A 27,282-nucleotide genomic window follows, 5' to 3' on the forward strand; every position below is an offset into this window, starting at 1 on the left:
ATTTGTTTTTAACATTATTTCCCTTATTTGATCATTTGACCTACTATTCCTTGGAATTTGCCCATAAATTCAATCGAGGATTTTTGTGTGTGTACAGAATTGTCCCCATACATATTTCATGGCTAGTTTGTGTGTGAAGGAAAAATTCTTCAGATTGGAAAAGAATATGCCAGTTTATGTTTCACCTGTTTGCAATGGCAAAGAGCATGTCTTTGCTTCCCAGTTGATTGCATGTTAATGAGTCTGGGTAGTTTTCTGTTGTGTTTCTCATGGTAAAGATTTGAAGCTTGGAGTGAATGGGAGGAACAGCTACATTTAAAGCACATCTAAATAGGCCACAGGTCTTCACCCACTCTTCCTGAGCCACGTGCCTTTGAAAACTTGCAGAGTTTGGTCCACATTCTTAATGACTCACCTCCTGTCTCCTCTTGGCCCTCCCATCCATGTTGTTCAGCTTGTCTCTCTCCAGGTGTTTTTTATTTTTTTTTTGTACCTAGCTGTTTGCAGATGTGGGTAGGTAGGATGCAGACATGGTCATGCCTGTGGCATGGTGTCTCTTTGGAGCACCTACTGAAGATGTACAGAGAGCTTTCTGAGCAGAGACAATGGGTGTTGGCTGAGGGTACCACCTCCCTGACCTTAAGTTTGGTGACAAGTGGAAACCATTTCCTCTGGCTTGTCAGCTGCTATCAGAGTTGAAAAGAGGCTGCACTCACGTTGGGAGGCAGATTCTGTGGCTGACTGCACAGGCTGCCTTCCCCATGAGATTGTGTCTAAAAAAAAAATACCTCCAGCGACAGGCAGGCATATGCTGGTGCCTTGGTGTGAAGGAGCTCGCACCTGTGTTTCTTGCTCTTCCCATCCCAGTTCTGGAGTGAGGGGTTAAATGATCCCAGAAGCCCTGCCAGGTTTTGATTTGCTATTGTCTCAGCTTCCTCATAGGTTGTCTTTCAATGGGACTAACAGGAAGTGGCCAGGCAAGATACAGCTTCCAAGGACACATTCCCAGCCACCCACTTCCTCCACCCAGACCCCGTCATTTCCACCAGCTCCCAAGGGTCTAATCAAATCCTGAATCCATCAATAATCAGATCCACTGATCACATCATGATCCGATGAATCCACTGATGATCAGATGTACACTGATCACATCATGATCTGATGAATCCATTCACGATCATCACCCTGATATGATTGGATCATTTCAAAATCCATCATTGACATGGGCAGAAGTGAGCCTCCCCAGTCTCCCCCAAGTTTCTCCATCCAGTCAAGTTGACCAAACAATCAGGGCTAGGACTTCTCAAGCCCTATCACTGGGAGAGGAGGGAGGGGACGTGGGAGTGGTGATGAGGAGGATAGAGAAGAGGGTTTACAAAAAATGGTGTTCAGTAGACAGAAGTGGAGGAAAAGTCCTGGAAACATTTTATTAAGAATTAGGAGACAAAACCTATAGATTCAGAGGCAAGTCAATGACAGACTGGTGGGAAGTTAGGGGGCAGAGGGTCTGCAGGTCTGGAGTCCCAGGCACTGAGCACAGGGGCAGGAAGGCAGGACATCATGTCTAGGGGCATGGGCCAAGATGGACACTGCAGTCCAGAGTGAAACTGCTCTAGGCCTCCCTGAGAAGGCAAGGAGAGGAGTCTATTCTACACAGCTCTCCACCACATGGAAAACATGCGTGTGAGCAGCTCAGGCAGCCAAAGCCATGTCCCACCCCACTTGAGATGGAGGACTGCTGGGGATCTATGGAGGACTCTTCCAAATGCAGCCCCGAAGGCCAGCACGGCAGCTGCGTCCCAGCCAGGGTGCCCTGCTAAGCCTTTTCCATAAGAGCTATTGGTCCATTTGGCTGTCCTCAATGTATTACTCGGTATGTATTGATAGCACAATTGTCAGCCCAGCAAACATTTCCCATTTTAATAGTTCACATGAGATGCTTCATTATTGATCTTACAGCACTAAATAAAAATCTCCTTTGTCAAGGGAACATGAAATGGCTTTTAATGGACACAGCCAAATACCTGCTACTAGTTATGGGAAGAAAAATAATCAACCTGATAGAGGAGATTTGGCTTGGGGATTTTCTGGCCTTTTGGTGACACTGGATATTCCTTCCCCAGCCGACCATCCAAAGGCTGACTCTCAGTGAGAGGAGAAAGAGGAGCCATTGGCCCGAACTTTGCAATGTGCAGGTGGAATGTTTTCTATGCCTCATCTTCCATAGGTCCCCCCACCTCCGTTACAGCCCCAAATGCATGATTCTATCCCCAATAAAAGCAGCTAGGCACTGCAGACATTAACTTCTCACTCAGCCAAAATCTGTTAGTGGATGGTTCCAGGATAGATCCTTCCACTCCTTGGGTTTAGAGCTCTGAGTCCCTATCTCTGTTGTCCTCTTAATTTGATCAACTGGTGCATTAGGACTGCAACCAGACATCTCTGCCATCCCTTTATGTCATCTTCTTCATCTGGGAAGCATGAATAGGGTCCAAAGGCTCCTGGGTTGAAAGCTTGCTGCCATCTGGAGATGAGAGAAATGATTGGGTCATAGAGGTTCTGATTCCACCTATGGGCTCATCCACCAGACATCATAGCTGAATGAACTGTCAGGAGGCAGGGCCTTGATAAGTGATTGGATTGTGAGGGCTCTGACTCTACCAATGGGTTCATCCATCCAGGATGTCACAGCTGGGTGGGATCTGGCTCCTACTTGAAAAACAGGGATCAGGAGGCTCACAATTTAAAGCTAGCTCAGATACACACACACACACACAATTGCAATCAATAAGCAGGTTGTAGTGGCAGCTATGCATGTGGGAGTATCATACAAATAGGAAGTTCACACCAGCCCTGGCAACATGAGACCCTATTTCAAAAGTAAACACCCCATCCTTAACCTAAGCAGTAAGAACTGGGACATGGCTCAAGTAGAGCATCTGCTGAGCAGGCGAGGCCCTGTTCAAATCCTAGTACCACCACAATATAATAATAATAACTTAAGGTACCCTTGGAAAGTCTTGATCGATGTATGTTCTTCCTGGACATCTCCCCTGGGCTCCTCACTGAGGATAGGGGACAGCTTGATTTTTTGAGAAGGGATTAAGAGTTGTGCAATCTCCCTGGCCTTACTAACAAAAGACACTGAGCAGATAAATTTTACAGCAATCAATCTCACCATTAACAAGTGGTAGCCATTTATCTCCATGATAAATCTCATCATTATAAATTGTTTCTACTCCTTATGGAGCTGTTGAGTCATAACTCAGAGCTGAGGCTACATGTGGGACTTACATAGGGCAACAACGGTCCTGGCACCTTATTTCCAAATGGAAGAAACCTGCCAAGGACTCTGGAACTTTACAAATGCAAATAGACCCCCTGAGGCAGGAGAGATGCAGAAACAAGGAAATCGTATCATTTTTAATGAATATTAAAAGTGTCAAACTCAGAAATCAGAAGAAAAAGTAGTTAGTACCCTTCTACCAACTCCATTAAGATGTCAAAACACAGCCAGGGCACCTGTGACTCACACCTGTAATCCCAGCTACTCAGCAGGCTTTAATATGAGGATCACGGTTTGAAGCCAGCCCAGGCAGGAAAGTCCATGAGACACTTATCTCTAATTAACCACCAAAAAGCTGAAAGTAGAACTGTGCCTCAAGTGGTAGAGCATCATCCTTGACCAAATGAAAAAAAAATAACTAAGGGGCAGCACCCAGGCCTTGTGTTCAAGCACCAGGACTGGCACAAAGAAGGAGGAAGAAGAGGAAGAGGACAAAGAGCAGGAGAAGGGAGGTGAGGAGGAGGAGGAAAGCTCCAGTGACTGAGGGATCCTGTATAGTTCAGACCAGAGGCAGGCTCAGCTGACTCCCTGACAGAAGGATGTTTCAGACTTTCATAAGTAGCCCAGACTGTCCTAGAACTCTTGATCTTCCTGCCTCAGCCTTGCAAGTGCTAGGATTTCTGGTGAGTGCTATCAAGCACAGACCTGCCTCCCCCCCCTCTTCCTCAGGATGGGTCACCATAAGCAGTGAGACAGGCTGAGCCCATTCTAGCACCATCAGCAAGCGGCTCCGTGAGCTCCCAGGGAGGAGAAAGGATAAAGTATGAAGGTCACTTTGGACCCTGGATCTCCCAAGGTCACACAGTGCTTAAACCAGAGTCAGGGCCCCCCAACCACAGCACCAGGAGCCCCACATTCCATAGGGCCACTAGTTCCTCTGAGCCAAATAAAGACATGTAGCGAAGGGCAGAAAAGGGATGTCTGTGTCAGGTAATGGATAATGACAGCTCTTCTGTATGTCTTCGGCCATCTTTGGAGAGAGATGTTTGCTTTAGGTTCAACAGAAAGAATCAGGGCGGGAGGAGAGGAGGCAAGCAGAGGCAAAGCAGGGCCTGGTCACCAGTACGTTCAGAACTGGCCAAAGGTGGCTTCAGAAGTGGACTGACAGTTCGTGGTCTTAGGAGAGGTCAGGTGGTGATCCATGGTCTCAAGAGGGGTCAGGTGATGAGCAGCTGCACCTGGCTCTTCGGATGTGAGGAGCCAGGGCCCTGCTGGTCATTGTGAAGGATGATGCCTACCAACTGCCATGGCCACGGTGCTCCAGAATCTATACCCACTGTCACTCCATGGCCACACTCTCCTAACTCCTGACCCACTGCCATGGGTCAGTCAGAGCACTTCTGATTCCCCAAAAGGTGACCATCTTCCTTGATAGCTGTTTGCGGCCATGGGCTCTGACCACCAAGCTCACCCCAGTCTCAGCCCCCCTGTGTGACCCTGGTTCCCATCACCAACCCCTGCACATGGAGTTTCTTCTGGGCAGAGCTCACCCCTTCTCCCCGGGCAGTGGCTCCGAGGACCCCATCCGGGCACAATGGATACACTAAGCAGACACCGAAATGCATGGGCTGGTTTTCCACAGACCTCATTTATCCTAATGGAGCACTAATAACTATGTTTTAAATGTGAATACTGTACTATGTGTCTCCATTAGCTTGCTGTGAGCAGCGAGCAAATGAAGGACAGGATTTCAGGGCATAGAAGGATGGGGAGTAGAGGAAGAAGGAAGCCCCCTGGTGGGGGAGGGAGAGTCTCAAGAGAGCAACTTGGAAAATTCCTGGGTTTCATTACTCTAACCTCGGGGCCTCAAGGACCTCCTGTCCTTACAGGAACTGCCAGTCTCAGCAAGTTCTCCAGCTGCTGTTTCTTGAAAGTGCATCTTAATACCAAAAATGTCCCTTAGCAGGGCTAAGAACACAGAGGTCTCCAGGGGCCCATTCACTCACCCGCTGGCTTGGGGCTGGGGGGGCGGGGAGGGTGCTGTTTCATCTCTGCTATTGCATTAAAGCAGGTAGAAAAGAAAACGGTGGCAAAGAGTGGACCTCTGTTCTGTCTAACTGTGTGTGTGTATATGATTGCTCCCCACCCCATCACCCCAAGCAAAGCTTCATTACTTAGTGGGGATAAAAAAAAAAAAAAGCTAGATCAACCTAAAAATAGTCAATAATTACTTTGCAAATGGTTTCAGAGAGCAATTATGCCATTAGTCCAAGTGCCTTTGACTTCAACGAGTTCTCTCAGGCTCTCCACACTGGGAAAGGAGGCTCCAGAGGAGCATAAATGAGTGGCAGGAGACCACAGCATGACTGCCATCCCTACGTACATACACAGGGGCACAACATCCTGCAGAATCCCCCATGGGAAGGAGACCAGCAGTGGCTCCAAGTGACAGCCCAGTAGGGGTCTCAGCCCCTGGGAATATCTGGCCACAGGACAAAGAAGGTGCCATAGGTGCCCTGCCCCCAACACAACTCTTCCATCATCCAGTAACTGGTCTTGGCTGTTCCCACAAACTGAAGCTCAAATACGCACATATATATGTGTATATATATACATAAATATGTATATGGCACATACATATATATGTAGATATATATGCATATATCCTGTAATTTTGCAATTCCAGCCACTAGGGTGGTGGAGTTAGGAATTTGGCTCTCCTGAGACATAGACAGACACTGACACTGCTCACTGCTCACTGCCCCCAGAGCTCGGCACATGTGGCAGGATGGGAGGGATCCAAGCAGATGTTCACCCCCTGCATCATGGGCAGGGAGTTTGTTACATGGAGTACCAACTGTTGAATGTTGGGTGCTACAATCATAGTATCTATTTATGTGGTAATCTCCAATCATGCATCTACCTAATCAGTGCAAATAAGGTGGCACAACCACACTACCTTGGCTACTAAGATGGGAGCCTATCACCACCAATCCATCCACCCACCCATTGATTGGTTTGGGCTAGCTGTCCTCTGGAAACCAGTGTTTTACACCCCAGATCCAAACCACAAGAGCTCCACTCCAAATAAAGGGACACGGTGAGGGGCATGTAAAGGACAATTCTTCCATGGTGGCGATGGGGTGGAAAACAGCTTGGGCACATCATCAGCTATTTTTGGGGTACAGACATTTGCCTTCAGTTAAATAAGGAGACTTTGGCTGGGAATGTGGCTTAGTGGTAGGGTGCTTGCCTAGCATGCATGAAGCCCTGGGCTTGATTCCTCAGTACCACATACACAGAAAAAAACAAAAGCAGTGCTGTGGCTCAAGTTATAGTACACTAGCAAAAGAAGCTCCAGGACAGTGCCCAGGCCCTGAGTTCAAGCCCCAAGACTGGCAAAAAATAAAAAATAAGGAGACTTGAGGACAAAGGTATGCCAAGTTAAAATGGCCACCAGTCCCTGTGTGGCCTAGGTGGTGATCATTCTGGTCCTTGTTTCTGGTGGATTCTGGAGAGGCATGATGGCTGTCTCAGCTGGTCAGGATGAGCATATCCTGTGTCCTGTGGGGTGATCTGTCCTGAGGAGCTCTGCTGGCCCTCAGTGGTGGCTTCATCCCTTGTCAAATTATCAATTTGTCTGGTCCTTCCTGAACCCTAAAGTGATTGCAAAGCAATGGCTGGAAAAATGGTTCAGAGCAGAGACACATACAACATGAGTTAGAGGTATGAGACTCTGCCCCCACTTTTAGTTCATTTGTGGGCCCAACAAAAGTGGCTTTGAAGCAACTGTCACTTGATGCACAATGAGAATTAGTCATTTTTCTTTTTTCTTTTTGGCTGGTCCTTGGGCTTGAACTCAGAGCCTGGGTGCTATCCCTTCACTTTTTTTGCTCAAGGTTAGTGTTCTACCACCTGAGCCACAGCTTCACTTCTGGCTTTTAGGTGGTTATTTGGAGATAAGAACTTCATGGATTTACTTGCCCAGGATGGCTTCGAACTTCGATCCTCAGATCTCAGCCTCCTGCATAGCTAGGATTACAGGGCACCAGGGCGAGCAGAATCACACACACACACACACACACACACACACACACACACACACACATTTAAATGGGCTTGTCTGAAATGTTTTGCGGGCCATACTGAGGTTGTACTTAGGGCCTCATGCCACACCCAAGCTCTCTTCACTCCAATTATCTTTGAGATGGGGTCTCAACCAATCAGCTGGCCTGTCATAGTCAGTGGCCCAGGCCATGCAGGCCACTTCCCAAACTCCTGAAAACCTCCTTTAACCCTCCACGGACACCATCTGAGGGCTTCCTATACCGAAGAAACTGATCCTTTCTCTCTCAGCTGCACATTTGAGTGATCAAGCTGAGCAGGACTCAACTTCCCACAGCTCCATGGAAGGCAGCCTGGGAGACTACTTCCCACCAGTGGCCTCAGAGGGGCCCTGAAGCAGCAATGCCCTTCTGGCCACACCCCCACACAAACCCCTCTGAGAATGTCTCTTTCCCCTCCCTGTCAAAATCCTCCTGGGGCTTCACAGGAAAACCCTCCAGGGGCTTGACTTGTCAGTGTGAGCTATAATCCCAGGCAGGCCTGGAGTCTAAGCTAAATTGCTCGTGCCACTGTGATGATGAACTCATTCTGCAGGGAATTGGAAATCAATTTTTGTCATCATCCAACAGAGTTCCTTTATCAAGCAGTTCCTGATAATGCAACCGACAAGGAGCTGAAGGGAAACATGGAAATGGGGGGAGGGGCGGGAGGAAACAAGCCTCCGTGTGTGTACATGTGTGTGCATGAACTGTATGTGTGTTTGTGTCTGTGCACATGTGTATATGGATGTATATATGCTCATGTGCATGTGTGCATGCTTGTGTGTGCATACATGTGTTTGCGTGTGCTTGCATGTTGTATGTGTGTATCCCAAAACACACCCTGATCCAATGCTATCCCATGTGCTCCTCATTCTCCCATCTGTAACATAAGACCTGAGGCAATTGGCCTACAGGATGAAAGGTTTCTTTTTGTTCTGGCCCACTTGGCCCTGTTGCTTTGGGTTGTGGAGGGGTAGAACACCTGGTGGAGATCACCAGGTGGGGCAAAATGGCTTCACCCCCACTGGAGACAGACAGAGGAAAAGCAGGGCCAGGCCCCTAACAGCCCCTGCCCGGCCAAGTTTCAATGACCTCACTTCCTCCCTGTGGACCACGCCCCCATTAGCCTTCCTTCTCTAGGCCACACCCCTATGGCCTTACTTTCTTCTCTAGACCCCAATGCTCTTACTTCCTCCCTCTAGGCCACGACTCAAATGCATGGGGTCTCTAGGCCACTTTTCCAATACCATCACTTCCGCCTCTAGGCCGTGCCTCTTACAGGTTCCACTGCCTGCCCATGGTGTGGGGCTGCTGGCCAAGCTGTCAGCCCTGGGCCTTTTCGGGACTGGGACTCAGGCCTTGCCCAGACTCCCCAAGGGGCACCTGGGTCTTGTGGCCCACGCCCAGCCCACCGCAGAGCTGGTGTCTGGAAGCCAGCTGGGCTGCCTTGGCAAGCATCTACGCCCCATGCCCCACTGCTCCTGGGAAGCGGGGCAGGGCTGGACGCCAACTGTCTGGGCCCATATCATTTCAACTATCAGCTGAGAACCCTGAAGCCCAAGGCCAAGACATCAGCCAGGGTCAGCCAGGCTAGGAGCTGCAGGGACAGTGCCCAGGCGCTGAGTTCAAGCCTCAGGACTCGTCCCCATCCCTCTGTGCCCACAACTAATCTTCCCTAAGGTTCATTAGCTGCTGCACTTGTTACACAATCCTCGTAGAACTGTGCTCATAGTAGGTCTGCAAGGAATATCCATGACTCAATAAAGAAGAGACCAGGCTGCAAAAATAAAAAATAGCAATACACACAGGGCCAGGGCCAGCCTTGGCTGTTCCACCCACACACCCACACCCACCCACCCACCCACCTACCCACACACACACACACACCCACACCCACACACACACCCACCCACACACGCACACGCACACGCACACGCACACGCACACGCACACGCACGGCTAAGCCTTCCAGCCTCCTGAAGCAAAATTTGTAACCCAATAATGTCAGCCCCAACAGGGGGGATGAATTTGATCCAGGAAAAATACCATCCCTGGCAACCCTGAAGAATATTAAGGTCTTAACAGCCCGCGGTTTAGAATTGTCTTGAAAGGCAAGCTGGAAATAATTACACACCTGTTACTCAAAACTCAGCAGTAAAAAGGAATTTACATGAGTGCATAAATTACCTTCCCAGCGATATAAATAGGATATAGGATTTGAGTGCAGGCTGAGATTTCCCAGGATGTCAAGCAGCTGGGGCCCATCCCCCAGGCACCAGAGGACCTCAGCTGAGGGGGGATCTAAAGGCCACTGTCACCAGCCCTGCTGGAAGGTTCCATGGCTCCACAGACCACCCTTGGAGAGGAGTGCTGGCCCCGAAAGTCCAGCCTGAGCTTGGCAGAGAACAAAGCAGTCTTCTTCCCTCTCCTCCAGTCTCCCTTGGACAGAGATTCCCCCAGGGTTTTTTACAGCTCTATGTTCACATTATCTACACTTCCCTTACGGATGCTGGGGACTGTTTCCTGTGGTTCGAGCTACCATGATGATACATGAGGTGGGCTGGTTTAGAAGACATGGAAGTTTCTTTCTCCAGCATTCAAGGTCAAGGGCAAACTTGCTGCACCAGGCCATGGCAGAAGATGCCAGATCAGAGAGCAGGACCTAGGTGAACCTCAACCTCAGGAGCCCTCCTGCCATACCTGACCAACTCTGTTCCATTAATCCACACCACAGACCCACTCTCCTCACTTGGGATTCAGTTCCCACCTTCAAACCTCAGCCATGACACCAACTGCCACTGGTCTGACTCGTGGCAAGCATGGACCAAGCAGTTTGGAATCCCAGACTGTCTTTGCAGGAGCTTTGGAGTCTGCAGAGGCATTTCCACTGGCCCTCCTTGGGTCTGCAGGAAGCATTCCCATTGGTCCTCCTTGGGTCTGCAGGAGAAATGCCCATTGGCCCTCCATGGGTGAACAAGAGGTATTCCCATTGGCCCACCTTGGGTCTGCAGAGGCATTCTTATTGGCTCCTCTTGGGCACACACCCACCTCCTGGACCACTCTTTTTATTGTTTGTTTGTTTATGTGGTGCTGAGGAATGGAACCCAGGGCTCATGCAGGCTAGGCAAGTACTCTACCACTGAGCCACCTTCCCAGTCCCCAATCACTCTTGAGAGGGGCTGGAGTGCTGTGATTGGCTGGGCTTAGGTCACATGCCCCTCACTGGTGATGCTGGTGACGGGAAGAATGGTTTTGTGCCACCACAAAGGTGAAGAAAGGGGACAGGACAACACCCAGAGGAAATGGGGCTGGGCCAGAGGCAATGGTGAAGCCAGGTGTTCGGGGCATCAGTGAAGAAGGCAGCACAGGCCTCTACCCTGTGGCTGGGTCCTTCCCCCTGCCATGGCCACAACCTGGGGCCTGCCTGGTCTGAGGCAGCCAGTCTCTCTCCCAGGGAGCCTGGTGAGTCAGAGAGTAGCCCTGAGCTTGGGCAGGGGGTTTGACCTTCAGCAGATCCTCAGGATGCCCCGGGACAGAGCCACTTGGAAGGCCATCCAGGTAAGCCCAAGGCCCTGTATGCATTGCCAGTGGAAGGGCAGACCGTGGTGTGAACTTCCTGGGAAGCTCTGCACAGAGCTGGGGGCCTGTGAGCTGGGTCCAAAGGGGCAGACTGGACGTCTTAGTAGGGGTTACTTACAGAGCAGGAGACAGCTATGAGCCCCTAGCCTGTACCACCCAGAGAGTCATCACGAGGACCCTGGAAGACAGACACACATATACTACCACCCCTAAATTCTCCTGTGACTCTGTCTTTAACAGAATCTAGGTCAGAGCACCACCTAGTGTCAAGCCCGCAGAGTAGCTGCAGGTGGAATATGGGATGGCCTGCTTGCACCCTGCTTGCTGTCACCCAGGATCCAGCCAAGGGAAGGAGGTCTTGTGTGCTGCAGTTCACCTGGTCCAACAGCTAAGTAATGACTTGCTACAAGATGGTGTTACTCCAACTCCAGCAAGGACAGGACCTATACACCTAGAGATCAGTGCTGTGACCTGGAGCTCAGCACTCCTCATGGATAAACAAACCCCTAAGGGTTCACCTAGCCTCACAGAACAACCTCTCTGGGAAGAGAAGGCTGGATGGTGAATCCAAATTCAGAGGTGCAAGATAAGCAGAGCTTAGTTAAGGTCATGCCAAGGACATGACTGCAGTGAGTCTAGATTCCTTCCTGAAACCCATCTGCAAAAGGGGAGAGGGGCTGAGCACATCAGGGCACACCTGTCATCCCATTTACAGAGAAGACATAGGTAGAAGGATCTCAGTCGGAGGCTGACACTGGGCAAAATTGCAAGGACTTTCTGAAAAAGTATCTATAGCAGCTGGGCACTGGTGGTTCAAGCTTTCCATTCTAGCCAATCAGGAAGCTGAGATCTGAGGATCACGTTTCAAAGCCAGTCCGGGCAGGAAAGTCCGTGAGCTCTTAACTCCAATGAAACAACAGGAAGCCAGAAGTGGTGCTGTAGCTCAAGTGGTAGAGTGCTCACCTTGAGCTGAATAGCTGAAGGACAATCCCCATGCCCAGAGTTCAAGCCCCACAACTGACCAAAAAAAAAAAAAAACTTAATTAAAACTGTTGCTGGTGTGCCAGTGCTTCCTGCCACCATCCCCAGCCTTCACCCCACCAGTCCCTAGAGAGATACCAATTATCTCCCCGGAGGATGTGAAGTGTTCAACACGCTCTCTCCTAAATGACACGAATCTTTAACATATTATACCTAAAAAATAAATTCATATAGCACTTTTCTGAGAAAAAGAAATGCTCCAAGTTTGGATGGATGGATGGATGGATGGATGGATGGATGGATGGATGGATGGATGGATGGATGGATTGTGGACAGATGGAGGATGAATTGATGCATGAACGGATGGTAAAGAGGAGGATAAGGGATGGAGGGTAGAAAGATGGATGATAGATGAATTGAGTGGGTGAATGGATGGATGGGTGGATTGTGGATGGATGAGCATGGATGATAGATGGATAGATTGGGTGGGTGGATGGATGATGTGTAGATATTGGATGGGTGAATGGATTATGGATGACTGATGAGTAAATGGGATTGGATTAATGATGGATGGATGGGTGGATGGACAGATGGTGGAGAGATGGATGAGGGATGGATGGGTAGATAGATGGATGATGGATGGATGAATTGACGGGTGGTAGATGGAAATATATTTGGTCTTTGCTCCTCTTAGCACAGAACTTCAAAAATCTTCTTTAAGAAGATATTAAAGTGAATCATGTTTTGATGGTGAGATTCTTACTAAGCCATCTTGACAGGATTCTTGCTATATCTGGGTGATGTAAGGATGAGCAAACCACCTGGAGAGACTTCAGAAAAGCCCCTAAACTTTGGTGCCATTGGGTTATTATGGGGGAGCACTGCCACCTAGTGTCCAAAGAGGTGAAGAGCAGGAGCCTGAAGAGACCATGAAATGGTCAAAGCAGGGTGGTGGCCCCACCAAAAAATCTAATGATACACTTCTTGCCATGTTGTGTGTGTGTGTGTGTGTGTGTGTGTGTGTGTGTGTGTGTGTGTGTGTGAGTTCTGAGCCATGAATTCAGGGCATGGGTGCTGTTCCTGAGCTTTTGTGTTCAAGACTAGTGCTCTACCACTCAGTCCACAGCTCCACTTTCAGCTTCTTTGGGTGGCTAATTGCAGAAGAGTCTCACAGACGTTCCTGCCCAGGCTGGCTTTGAAAAGTGATCCTCAGATCTCAGCATCCTGAGTAGCAAGGATGACAGAAATGAACCTTGCTTTTGCCACCTTTTAATATTTGCAATTGGTTACATTTTTTATTTACTTTGTTAATTTAGAGGTGATATACAGTGGGATTACATTTACATTCACCAGGTAATAAATACATTTCCTTACATAGAGTATCATCTGTTTCCCTCATCCTCTCCCATTCCCTCTCTTCTATCTGCACCCACGAGTTGCATAGTTGGCTTTCATCCATGTTTAGTACACTCCACTGCCACACTTTTTCACCCTTTTCCCTCAGATTCTATGCCCTCCCCTCCCTTTCCACAGATGTTCATGTGAATACACTATCTATAAGGTAAAGAACACAGAGTCATCATATAAATAAAAAAACTAAGAAAAAAGATAGTTATTTCCATATCTTTGGAGTTCATTTCAGTATGTGTATTATATAAATAAAAAGAGGTGCTTGGGTATTTGAGACTAATAGATTATAGGAGAATTATTTCATAGTCTATGAGATCTGGTTCTATTAAATATTGACCCATGTATCTTACAATAAATATATATTTTAAAAATGACCCATGGCAGCTTTAGAATGTCCTTGTTTGTGATCATTTAGGTAAATGCCCAAAAGTGGGATTGCTGGGTCATAGGGAAGCTCTATGTGGAATCTTTTGAGGAACCTCCATACTGCTTTCCAAAGTGGTTGAACAAGTTTACACCAGACCAACAATGCAGTAAGGTTCCCTTCTGTCCACATCCCTCCAGCATCTGTTGTTATTAAAGTTCCTGATTATAGCCATTTTAACTGGGGTGAGGTAGACGAGCAGAAAAGATCAGAAAAGTTGATGTTATGCAAAATGACTCCAAGATAAGGATTCAAATGTTTTTTTTTTTCCTTTCTTGGGATTGTTACATAAGATGAGTTCTTTATTGCTTTGTACGTCCCTCCCCCACAGTATAACCCCTGCTTTCACTCTATTTGATGTTGGTATAATTTGTGAAGAGGAAAGGAAAAAACAAATCATTTAACTCTGGATACAGGAGGACCCACTGCTACAATGATATGTACAAGTCGTTATGTTGAAAAATGAACTTTACAACTTTGGCTGGTGTGGGGGTGGGGGAGTAGGGGTGTGGGGGTAAGTAGGGATGGGAAGGGGAAAAAGGAGGAGGCAACAATTCTTGATAAGAAATGTACTCGTTACCCTGCCCATGTAATTGTAACCCCTCTGTACAGCATTTTCACAATAATTTTAAAAATGACCCATGGTTTGCCTCATTTGTAAGAACTACAATATGTCTATGATATTCTGTAACAAGCTCTCAATACCCCAAATTGCTAAGTGCATAGGACCACATATAATGAAACATAACAACATGAACTCCAGGAATCAGAAAGAAGAGGCTCTTTTCATATCTTGTATGTAGTTATTATTTTTTTCCTCTTATAGTTTTCTGTACCTTGTGTCTTTTATATAAATTTATTCATTCTTTGGAAAAGAAAGGGAATCACAGAAAAAGCAGGACAAAGGATGAAGTAATGCAACATTAATACTCACTTGGCACTAAGTTGGAAATGAACCTTACAACTGTGGGGAAGGGGACTAGGGATGGGTAACATGGAGAAATAGGGATGGGTTAACACTATTTAAAAACAAATGTATCCATTACCTTACTTATGTAAGTGTATACCCCAGATCATCATCTTTTCAATAAAGATAAAAAATTTAAAAAATGTTTTCCTAAAAAGTCAATTCAGCCAAAGGACACTGGATGGAATCTGCACAAGTTAAAGTAACAAGATTATTGCATGCCAAATTCAGTGCCAGAGTTCTTTTTTTTTGGGGGGGGGTCCGGTCGTGGGGCCTGAACTCTGGGCCTGGGCGCTGTCCCTCAGCTCTTCAGCTCAAGGCTAGCACTCTACCACTTGAGCCACAGCACCCCTTCCGGCTTTTTTCTTTTTGCGTATGTGGTGCTGAGGAATCGAACCCAGGGCCTCTGGCATGCAAGGCAAGCGCTCTACCACTGAGCCACCTTCCCAGCCCTCAGTGCCAGAGTTCTAACAGGCACTAAGTATCCTGGTGCCAGTGGCTCACACCTTTAATCCTAGCTACTCAGGAAGCTAAAATCTGAGGATCACCATTCAAAGTCAGCCTGAGCAGGAAAGTCCATGAGACTCTTATCTCCCAAAAAACACCAGAAAATGGGAAGTGGCACTGTGGCTCAAGTGGCAGAGCCCTACCCTTGAGCTGAAGAGTTTGGGTCAATGAGGCCCAGAGTTCAAGCCCCACCACTGACAAAAAGAAAAAAAAAAAAAGAAAACTGGTACTAAATAAATACTAGAGCCCCTAATTCCTTTGAGGTCCTTTGATACCCTCTTGTTACATGCGATCTTTGGGGAATGATACTGTTTTCCAAAACAGTGGCTCATGGGTCATCGGAATCAAAATCATATGAAAAGCTTGTAAAATGAACATTGTCTCAGTCCCAGACAAGAGATGCATTTGTCTGTATCTAGAGAAATAACCTCTCTGTAACAGTCTGGATCTTAGACTCCCTCTGCGTTCCATTACTTCTGGTTGGAGCTGTACTGCAAAAGATGCTACTCGCTGAGCAAGCCATTAAGAACAGTGTCTTCAAATTCACACATTATGGCTGTCCTCATGAGCTACACTCATATGACTGAGATTTCAGAGGCCAGAGAATGACTAAGATACAAAAGCAAAAACTTTTGGCAGGAAAAACTCATAAATACACAAAGTCCTCTACAGACAGACAACAGGAAAAGCTGGAAGTGGGAATACTGGGTAAGGCCTTGGTCCTTACACACCTTACACAAGAGACCAACACAAAACTGAGGCTAGGAAGCACTGCTCTGACAGTTCAAATCAGCAGTTTACAAGAAGTGGCACTGTGGCTCAAGTAGTAGATTGCTAGCCTTGCACAGGACAAGCTGAGGGACAGCGCCCATGCCCAGAGTTCAAGCCACATGATCGCCAAAGAAAAAAAATCCTCTGTTTACTCACACAAAATGAGATGCTACTTTTTTTTTTTTTTTGTGGCTCAAGCGGTAGAGTGCTTGCTTTGAGCTGAAGAGTTGAAGGACAGTGCCCAGGCCCAGAGTTCAAGCGCCACAACCAACAACAACAACAACAAAAAAGAAGAAGACCACTGAGGTTAAAAGTCGATATAGAAGCCCAGCAATGGTGGCTCACACCTTATATAATCCTAGCTACTCAGGAGGCTGAGATCTGAGGATCACAGTTCAAAGCCAGCCCGAGCAGGTAAATCCGTGAGACTCTTATCTCCAATAAACCACTAGAAAACAGGAAGTGGTGCTGTGGCTCAAGTGGTAGAGCTTTTGCCTTGTGCTGAAGAGCACAGGGACAGCTCTCAAGCCCAGAGTTCAAGCCCCATGACCAAACAAAAAAAATCTATAGAAAGAATTATCAAATGTGATTATAGACCAGGCACTGATGGCTCACACCTATAATCCTAGCTACTTAGGAGGCTGAGATCTTAGGATCATGTTCAAAGTTAGCCCAGGCATAAAAGTCACCAGGAGACTTTTATCTCCAATTAACCACTCAAAAGCCAAAAGTGGCACCATGTTAAAGTGGTAGAGGACTAGCTTTGAGGCAAAGAGCTCAACGACAGCACCTAGGCCCTGAGTTCAAACCCCACTACCAAATAATTATAATAATAATAATAATAACCATAACCTAAATTGCTAACAAAAAGCAATATTGCTTTACAAACACTCATCTGAGCCAGGCACCGGTGGTTCACTTCTGTAGTCCTAACTACGTAGGAGCCTGAGGTCTGATAATAATAGTTCAAAGCAAGCCCCACAAGGAAGGTCTCTGAGATGCTTATCTCCAATTAACCACCTAAAAACTAGAAGTGAAACTCTGCCTCAAAGTGGTAGAGTACTGGCCTTGAACAAAAAAGCTCAGGAACAGTTCCCAGGTCCTGAGTTCAAGACATGACCAATGACCAATGGAAAAAGAAAAGAAAAGAAAGCACGAGAGACAGAAGGGTAGGGAGGAAGGGAGGGAGTCAGGAAGGGAGGGAGGGAAGGAGAGAGGGAGGGAGGGAGGGAAGGAAGGGAAGAAGGAAGAAGGAAGGGAGGGAGGGAGGGAGGGAGGGAGAAAAATCTCATCTAAGCATTTTAAACATATAAATTTAATCTTCTTTCTTTGCCAGTTCTAGGACTTGAACTCAGGGCATGTGCACTGTCGCTGAGCTTCTTTTGCTCAAGGATAATACTCTATCACATGAACCACAGTACGACTTCTGGCTTTTTCGTTTATATGGTACCTGCTGAGGGATCAAACCTAGGGCTTCATGCATGGTAGGCAAACACTCAACCATTAAGCCACAGTCCCAGCCTCATAAATTCAATCTTTTTAACACTGCTAGATAGATACCTGTTAGAGAGATACCATTATGACCCTGATTTACAAATCAGGAAAATAAGGTCATTTGCCCTACTTAACAGGACTAATATTAGACAAATTGAATTCATACTTCACAGTTTGGCTCCATGATATGTCATTTTAACCTATAATGCCTTTCTGGAAGAAAAGAAATAATTAAAGGAAATAAAAGTAGACATTCTGAAGAAAATAATTCAATGTGTGTTCAATGCTGAAAAATATCAGACAATGGAGTTGGGAGAGACCCTCCAGCCAGGTGCCAGTGACACACACTAAATCCTAGCTATTCAGGAGGTTAAGATCCAGATCATCAAGGTTTGAAGCCAGCGTGGGGAGGAAAGTCCTAGAGACAACATCTCCAAAATAGCCAGAAAAAAGCCAGTCTGGAGGCATGGCTCAAGCAGCAGAATGCCAGCTAAGCATGCATAAGGACTTGAATTCAAACCTCAGCACAGATAACAGTTCCTCTAATGAGAACTGTTTAAACTCCAAGTCTCATTCAAGCCAGGCATCCTCCCACTTAAGCTATACCATAGATGGGATCACAGATATGCACCACCATGCCAGGCTTATTGACTAAAAAGGAGTGGCACTGTGGCTCAAGTGATAGAGTGCTAGCCTTGAGATGAAGAGCTGAGGGACAGCGCCCAAGTCCAGAGTTTAGGCCCCACTACTGGACTCAAAAAAAAAAAAAAAAAAAAAAAAAAAGAATCAACTCAACAAGAGAAAGAACATGTCAACATAAAGATTGGGGGGAGGGGTATGGTCATGGGCCTTGAACTCAGGACCTAGGCATTGTCCCTGAGCTTTTTGTGCTCAAGGCTAGAACTCTACCACTTTGAGCCACAGCTCCACTTGCAGTTTTCTGGTGCCTTATTGGAGTTATCTCATGGCTTTTCCTGTCCAGGCTGGCTTCCAATCATGATCATCAGATCTCAGCCTCCCAAATTGCTAGGATCACAGGTGTGAGCCACAGGCCCCCTGCTGACATAAGAATTGTATCAAATGTTCATAGAAGTCAAAAGTGGAAACAAAGCAGAGGCCTGGTGGCTCACACCTGTAATCCTAGCTACTCAGGAGGCTGAGATTTAAGGATCGCTGTTCAAAGCCAGCCCCAGTAGGAAAGTCCATGAAACTCTTATCTCCAATAAGCCACCAGAAAACCGAAAGTGGTGCTGTAGCTCAAGTGGTAGAGCAAGCTTAAGAGTTGACGGACAGTGCTCAGGCCCAGAGTTCAAGCCCCATAATTGACAAAAAAAAAAAAAAAAAGTGGAAACAACTCAAACACCTACTAACTACTGAATAGATAACCAAAATGTAGTATATCCATACCATAGAATGTTCAGCAATAAAAAGAAGTAACATTTTAGCCGGGCGCTGGTGGCTCACGCCTGTAATCCTAGCTACTCAGGAGGCTGAGATCTGAGGATCGCGGTTCAAAGCCAGCCCGGGCAGGAAAGACTGTGAGACTCCTATCTCCAATAAACCACCAGAAAACCGGAAGTGGCGCTGTAGCTCAAGTGGTAGAGCGCTCGCCTTGAGCTGAAGAGCTGAGGGACAGCGCCCAGGCCCAGAGTTCAAGCCCCATGACCGACAAAAAAAAAAAAGAAAAAAAAGAAGTAACATTTTGATACAGGCTACAACATGATAAAGCTCAAGAATATGTCCAGTGAAAGAAGACAAATACTACATATTCCATGATATGAATTAGAATCTGTTAAAAGACAAATGTATATGTTACTGGTAGTTTAAATAATTTTTTTTCAAATTCTAGAATTATGAAGAATACTGTAGCCACTAATAATATGAAAGATTTCTAGTCATTTTCCCTTTCCTAACTAAAAAAGAATGAAACTAATGTGAACTATTGTACCATTAATATATTAATACTTTTGTAGGAAAAAGTCTGGACAAATATTTCCCAAAATATTATTGGCAGTAAACTCTAAGAAGTAGGATTACATTCAAACATGTATACCATCTAGATCTATCCTTGCCAAATTAAGTATGAGAAAAGACTATCCCCTCCCAACCCTCATGATGCTTCTGCAGTTTGTATCTGCCATTACTGTGGTTTAAACTCAGGGCCTTTCAGCATCCCTCAGCAATCTCCTCCTCACACTGGTAATATATTACTTGAGCCATACCTCTGCTTCCAGCTTTTTGCTGGTTAACTGGGCGGGGTAGGGGGAGGTTGGGAAGGTATGGGAAGGGGAAACAAAGGAGGAGGCTACAATGCTTGATAAGAAATGTACTCATTGCCGGGCGCTGGTGGCTCACGCCTGTAATCCTAGCTAGTCAGGAGGCTGAGATCTGAGGATCGAGGTTCAAAGCCAGCCCTTGCAGGAGAGACTGTGAGACTCTTATCTCCAATAAACCACCAAAAAACTGGAAGTGGCACTGTAGCTCAAGTGGTAGAGCGCTCGCCTTGAGGTGAAGAGCTGAGGGACAGCGCCCAGGCCCAGAGTTCAAGCCCCATGACCGACAAAAAAATAAAAAGAAATGTACTCATTATCTTGCCCATGTAATTGTAATTCCTCTATACAGTGTTTACAGAATAAATTTAAAACAAATAAAGAATATAAATAAATAAACGTCTCATGGATTTGACTTCCCAAGCTGACTCTGAACCACATTTATCAGATCTCAGCCTCTTGAGTAGCTAAGATAATAGACATTAGCCACTTGCACCTGGCTTGTAGAATATCTTTTTTAAAAGATTTTATTTATTTATTTATTTGTTTGTTTGTTTGTTTGTTTGTTTGTTTGTTTTCGGTCATGGGCCTGAACTCTGGGCCTGGGCCCTGTCCCTGAGCTCTTCAGTTCAAAGCTAGCACTTTACCATTTGAGCCCCAGCGCCACTTCTGGCTTTTTTCTGCTTATGTGGTGCTGAGGAATCGAACCCAGGGCCTCATGAATGCAAGGCAAGCAATATACTGCTTAGCCACCTTCCCAGGCCCTAGAATATCTTTTAAATAAATTATTTTGAAAACAGAATTAAATATACAGAATATAATCCCCAATTATTTTAGATTTAGCAGAATTTTTCTGTTATGTGACTATAAAAGTTCTACATAGCCAGGTGCCAGTGGCTCACGCCTGTAATCCTAGCTACTCAGGAGGCTGAGATCTGAGAATCCACGGTTCAAATCCAGTGCAGACAAGAAAGTCCATGACACTCTTATCTCCAATTAACCACCAAAAAAACAGAAGTGGTGCTGTGGTTCAAGTGGTGGAGCACTAGTCTTGAGCTGAAGAGCTGAGGGACAGCGCCCAGGCCCAGAGTTCAAAGTCCCACGACTGACAAAAAAAAGTTCTACATATATAGGTTCAATTTCTGTACTTACCTTTTTTAAAACTATATTTAATAGAAAGTTAAATTCTCCTCAAGGGCCCAGTTTTGTAATACCTTAGAATACTGTACTCCACCTACCATAGGTGAATGAACTAAAATTAATCACCTTACTCAAAGGTATAAAGGAATCTATGATACAAAAAAGATGAAGCAAGCTGGGCGCTGATGGCTCACACCTGTAATCCTTGCTATTCAGGAGGCTGAGATCTGAGGATCTCGGTTCAAAGCCAGCCAAGCAGGAAAGTCCATGAGACTCTTACCTCCAATAAACCTCCAGAAAACTAGAAGTGGTGCTGTGGCTCAAGTGGTAGAGCATTAGCCTTGAGCTGAAGAGGTGAGGGACAGCACCCAGGCCCAGAGTTCAAGCCCCATGGCCAACAGAAAAAAAAATCTCATTCTACCTTCAAATGATGCAATTAAATGCATCTTCTCAAAATGTAAACTGAGAGATAAAGTACAAGAGCAATTAACAGTAGAGCTAAAACTAAAAGAATGCTTAAGCAGAAGCAATTAGGGCTACTGAGATGAACAAGAGAAATTAGAATCACAGACATTATGGCAAAATGAAATAATGGCCAAACCCAAGTGGAAATAAGCAGAGACACAAGTAAAAGATTTAGAGTAATGGAAAAGAACAACCAAAGCTCTAGTCTCAGGACAAACTTCACATACACAGAGTTAATAAAGTTCACAAAGAAGCATAATAATCCCTATAGAATCTCTGGACCCAGAGCTATGTTTATAAGCCATCATCCTGTTTGCTCCATTTCAAGATATTTTTACTTCCTTTATGCTTCCATCAAAATTCTTCCAATTAGCTCTGACAGTCACAATTACTTGTTCCTTGCAACGAATAGCATTTTTCAACTAAAAAAAAGAGACTGGAGGCTTACCTTTGAGTATCACCAGTGGCACTATTTGAAGAGTTTACACTCATGGTAAGTCTTGCAACTCCTTAAAAATACCCCACTGTTTCTTAATGATATAGTTCTTTATTGGCGATTGAAATTGTTCAAGATGTCTGTGTTACAGGTTAGGTGGACTAAAGTCTGTTAATATAATAAACAATACAACAGCAAGTTTATATTTGAATCCTGAAAGAACTGATTATTTTCCTTTGGATCTATAGGCTGGTTGCTAATTTTTTTTAAATTATTGTATAACAAACAAGGGATTTTTTATTTTTTTTTATTTATTTTTTTTTTTGGTCCGGTCGTGGGGACTGAACTCTGGGCCTGGACACTGTCCCTCAGCTTTTTCAGCTCAAGGCTAGCGCTCTACCACCTGAGCCACAGCACCACTTCCAGCTTTTTACTTTTTGCTTACGTGGGGCTGAGGAATCGAACCCAGGGCCTCATGTATGCAAGGCAAGCGCTCTACCACTGAGCCACCTTCCCAGCCCCACAAGGGATTTTTTCAAAGAAGGGTTTATTTTTATAAAGCAGCAGGCACTGGTGGCTCACACCTGTAATCCTAGCTAATCAGGAGGCTGAGATCTGAAGATAAAAATTCAAAGCCATCCTGGGCAACAAAGTCCATGTGACTTTTTTTTTGGTCGTGGGGCCTGAATTCTGGGCCTGGGCGCTGTCCCTCAGCTCTTCAGCTCAAAGCGAGCACCCTACTACTTGAGCCATGGCGCCACTTCTGGCTTTTTCTGCTTATGTTGTGTTGAGGAATCAAACCCAGGGCCTCATGCATGTGAGGCAAGCACTCTACCATTGAGCCAACTTCCCAGTCCCATGAGAATCTTTTATCTCCAAATAACTACCAGAAAAACTGGAAGTAGCACTGTGGCTCAAAGAGGGAGAGCACTAGCCTTGACCAAAAGAGTTCAGGGACAGCACCCAGTACCCAAGGTTAAGCCCCACAATGGACCAAAAAAAGCATTGGAAGCAAAAATGACGAAAACATTAAAAAAAAAACCCACAAACATGATCCTTCTTGAAAGAACAGGTATTTACTTTTAATATTTTATAAGAAAAGTTATCCAAAAAATAATAATTGTGGAAAAATAATAACAAATTATGTTTGAACTTGGAAATGGAATATGTAGTACCCAACTGCAGGACAGATAATTCTATTTCTTTTAAAAAAAAAAAAAAAAACAAGCAGCTACTCCTAATGAAGTTTTTTGTTTTGTTTTGTTGGTTCTGGTCCTGAAGCTAAAACTCAAGGCCTGAGTTTTTGGGCTCAAGGTTAGCACTCTACCACTTGACGCACAGCTGCACTTCCAGCCGTTTTAGTGGTTAATTGTAGATGAGTAACAAGTCTCCTGGCTGGATTTGAACCAAGAGAGTCAGATCTCAACCTCAGGAATTGCTAAGATTACAGGCATTAGTCACCTACTCCCTCTGCCCAACCAGATAGTTGTAAAACTATATTGCAACTGAAAAGTCCAAACCACTCCCAAATAAAAGGTCCAATGGTGATTTGTGGTTTCTTTTATTCAGCGTTCCTCAATAGAAATTAAAAAAAAAAAACATGAAAAAGAAATAAAACAAAAAGGGGCTGGGAAGGTGGCTCAGTGGTAGAGCACTTGCCTTGCATGCATGAGACCCTGGGTTCTGTTCCTCAGAACCACATAAGCAAAATGAAAAAAGCTGGAAGTGGCGCTGTGGATCAAGTAGTAGAGCACTAGCCTTGAGCTAAAGAGCTGAGGGCCAGCTCTTCCGGTCGTGGGGCCTGAACTCTGGGCCTGGGCACTGTCCCTCAGCTCTTCAGCTCAAGGCTCGTGCTCTACCACTTGAGCCACAGCGCCACTTCCATCTTTTTTCATTTTGCTTATGTGGTGCTGAGAAATCGAACCCAGGGCCTCAGGGATGCAAAGCAAGTGCTCTACCACTGAGCCACCTTCCTAGCCCTAAAAATTTTTTTGAAAAGCTAACAATCCAATAAAATATACAATTTAAAATGCCCCCTTTTTTTTTTAATTCAGCAAGTCCTGGGAAAGAAAACTACAGTTATCTCTCTCGACAGGTAAACTCTCACTGATAAACAAAAATAAAAAACAAAAGCAAGAAAATTCAGCTGACACTGGTGGCTCACTGATAAGAGGACAATTAAAATTTAAAACCATCCTGGTCAGAAGTCTTTGAGACTGCATCTCAAAAAAATAATAATAAATGAAAGATTGAAATTGGGGCTATGTCCATTTTACTATATGGGCCATGTCCATTTTAATATGCTAACTGCTAATTCTGCTTCTGTAAACCTGCTTGCGCTAACACTGACTCTTCCCCTCCCAGAAATAAGTTAAAAAGTTACAAAGTCCAGATGCAGGCCGGCCCAGGGACAGGGTCTGCAAACATAGATATGTTCTTCTAACGCCCTGTTTAGAAACTCTCAGCAAGGGGGCTCAAAATAAAGACCATCTGGTGAGCCCAGCAAACTAGGGAGCCTGTAACTATGTGGACTCCCCTCCAGAGAAGCCTCCCCCCCCCCTTAGGGAACCAACTAGTTTTCAACAAGTGTTACAAAACTTCCTGTGCAGAGCTGAGCCAATCCTGGGGAGCCTGGGGTCTTATGCTAATCCTGTGGTTTTTGTCTTTAAAAGTGCCTGTAACCTCTGCTCGGGGCTTCCAGTCTGCCTTCGACAGGGAGACCGTTTGCACAAACGCCTAATAAAATCCTCTTGCTTGTTGCATCTGCTGGTTTGGAGTCTTGGTTCTTGGGGTGCCCTCCCGTTGAAGAAAGCATCCCAGTGAGTCTGGGGTCTTTCAATTAAAAAAACAGCAAAAAAGGTAGGGCCAAGGCTCAAGTGGTAGAGGTCCATATATGAACAAGAAAGCTAAGTAAGAGCAACAGGCCCTGAGTTCAAGCCCAATACCAACATAGAAAAGAACAATAATGATTAACTCTCTTGATCATAGAGATATCTCTATAAAAATCTTTTTTACTAATGTGTACAAAAGGCCTTCTTCATAAATTACCTTTTAATAATATAATCTACGGTAATTTTCAAAGGCCTTCTTGCAAAAAGATAAAAGGAAGAAGGAGCCAGGTGCTGGTGGCTCACGCCTGTAATCCTAGCTACTCAGGAGGCTGAATAGTTCAAAGCCAGCCTGGTCAGGAAAGGCCATGAGACTCTTATCTCCAATAAACATACAGAAAACAAGACGTAGCGCTGTAGCTCAAGTGGTATAGTACTCGCCTTGAGGGGCAGTGCCCAAGCCCAGAGTGCAAGCCCCACAACTGACAAAAGAAAAAAAAAAAGGAAGAAGGAAAGAGAACTTGTCACTTGCTTTAGCCTGCCTACTTCCTAGAAACCTCTTCTATAGGAGATACTTCAACTTATATAGAGCCAATTTACCTTACTTCAGTATTAAGGAATCTCTGGGTAAATATACTAAACAGAGAGAAAATAATTCACAGCATCCAAATATATGCAAATACTAATAAACCACGAGAACGTCTATTCACAGAAATCTAATATTCTAAGAAGACAATGGGTTTTTGTTATTAATTTTTTTTCATTTTTATCTTCTAATGATTCTACAAAAGGGTTATAGTTTTACATGTACATTTGTTTGTACACTGAGTCTTGATCAGTCACCCCTCCCATCACTCTGTACTACCAACCCACCCATCCAGCAGCCATATCAAGTTCCTGTCCTTCAGTTTTTATTACTTAACCTAGAACTCTGAAAAACATTATTCCTGATTAAGAAAGGGAACAGGTAAAACTTGAAGTGATTTGTTGAAGGGGAAAGAAATAATGAAATAATTATTGACATTTTGAACGTACAAAGACATCCTGAAGGGGCTGGGAAGGTGACTTGGCCATAGAGTGCTTGCCTCACATGCATGAGGCCCTGGGTTCGATTTCTCAGCAACACATAAACAGAAAAGGCTAGAAGTGGCATTGTGGCTCAAGTGGTAGAAAGCCCTAGCCTTGAGCTGAAGAGCTCAGGGACAGCGCACTGGCCTGGAGCTCAAGTATCATGGCCAACAAAAAGAAAAAAGAAAAAAATACATCCTGAAGACTAAAAAGAGGAACAAAATACCAGTGTGCTCTGTCTCTGCTCCCACTAAGCAAGCCTCAGAAAGGACCACTGGGGATTTAAAAAAATTATTCAAATAAAGAGACTAAGGAGAAGACACAACACAGTACCAAGAACTAAGTCTCCAGGCTGGGAAGGTGGCTCATTGGTAGAGCGCTTGCCTTGCATGCATGAGGCCCTGGGGTTCAATTCCTAAGCACCACATAAGCAGAAAACGCTGGAATTGGCTCTGTGGCTCAAGTGCTAGAGTACTAGCCTTGAGCTGAAGAGCTGAGGGACAGTGACCAGGCCTAGGGTTCATGCCCCACAACCTGAAAAAAAAAAAAAGTAAAGTCTACCACAAACACAAAATGTTCAAGAGTAATAGACTAATAAAATAGTTTGGCCTAAAAACGTGAAATATCAGCCAAAAGGTCAAAAGGCTGACAAATGAATGACAAATGATGAGGAATGAACGAATGAGTGAATGGCGTGGCTATGCCCCTAGGGGCTGACTGTGGGGAGGCGGAGTCCTACCTGCTCTTCTCTTCCTAGGATGCTCCTCCGAGATCTAGCTGCAGTGGGCCAGGACTGGCTGGGAAGGCTTGTCCCGGCTAACGATGGGGCCCCGCAGCGGCCCAAACCAGCCCGGGGACCCCCGTTCCCCCCACGGCTCCGCTCCACACCTCCCGTCCCAGTCGAACCCTTTACCTCTGGGGGCGTTGTGGTCCAGAGGTCCTTAGACCCCAGAGGCAGCTCCCAGCCTCCGAGTAGGAGGCCCCAAATGAAAACTGTTGGAACCTGAGGGCCTCTAGGAGCCTGGAGAGGGAGGGGGAATACCCCGCCCCCCGCAGCCCCCACTTCTGGGGGCTGAGCAAAGAAGGAACTTCCCTCACACACAGCTCCTAGGACTTTCTCGGGCCTTCCAGGCTATGCCCAAGTCTCACGTCCCGCCCCCCCACCAGCCGTGGGGCCTGCCCTCTGCTCCCGCCGCCTGCCACCAGCCTCTAGCTTCCCGCTTCCCGCTGCCCAGTGCGGGCAGCTCCAGGATACGTACTCGGAGAATGCCGGGCTCTGATTGGGAGAGCTCACCCGCTTCAGCTTTGCCTTCGCCTAGACAGGCGCATGCACTGTTGCTGTGGAGGGGAAAGGAGAGGGAGGAGGCACCGATGCACCTGCACAAGGTGCGCACGAGTGATCCGGCACTAGGCTCTCCTCCTCCCCAAGCCTGCCTTCATGCTCACACTGCCTTGGCTCCGCAGGGGGTTCTCGGGTCACAGAGACTCCTGATCCTAATGGGAGCGCAGCTTCCCGCTCCTCAGCCCTTTTGCCAGCCTACTGAGTAAAC

At 46.0% G+C, this 27,282-nt stretch overlaps 1 long non-coding RNA gene across 2 annotated transcripts; it reads right to left on the minus strand.

The window, feature by feature from the left end:
* Positions 1-1,359: 1,359 nt before the first annotated feature.
* On the minus strand, positions 1,360-27,282 carry LOC138829442 (uncharacterized). Of its 2 annotated transcripts, none has more exons than XR_011372607.1 (3): positions 26,992-27,282; positions 21,849-22,004; positions 1,360-2,524 (listed from the first exon to the last, which is right to left on the minus strand). It is a non-coding gene; the product is annotated as an uncharacterized lncRNA (long non-coding RNA). The 2 variants fall into 2 exon arrangements; XR_011372608.1 differs by lacking the exon at positions 26,992-27,282 and adding an exon at positions 26,472-26,787.

The sequence above is a fragment of the Dipodomys merriami genome, unplaced genomic scaffold (genome assembly GCF_024711535.1).
Source record: "Dipodomys merriami isolate MVZ:Mamm:240054 unplaced genomic scaffold, mDipMer1.0.p SCAF_1717, whole genome shotgun sequence".
In the NCBI taxonomy this organism is placed as follows: domain Eukaryota; kingdom Metazoa; phylum Chordata; class Mammalia; order Rodentia; family Heteromyidae; genus Dipodomys; species Dipodomys merriami.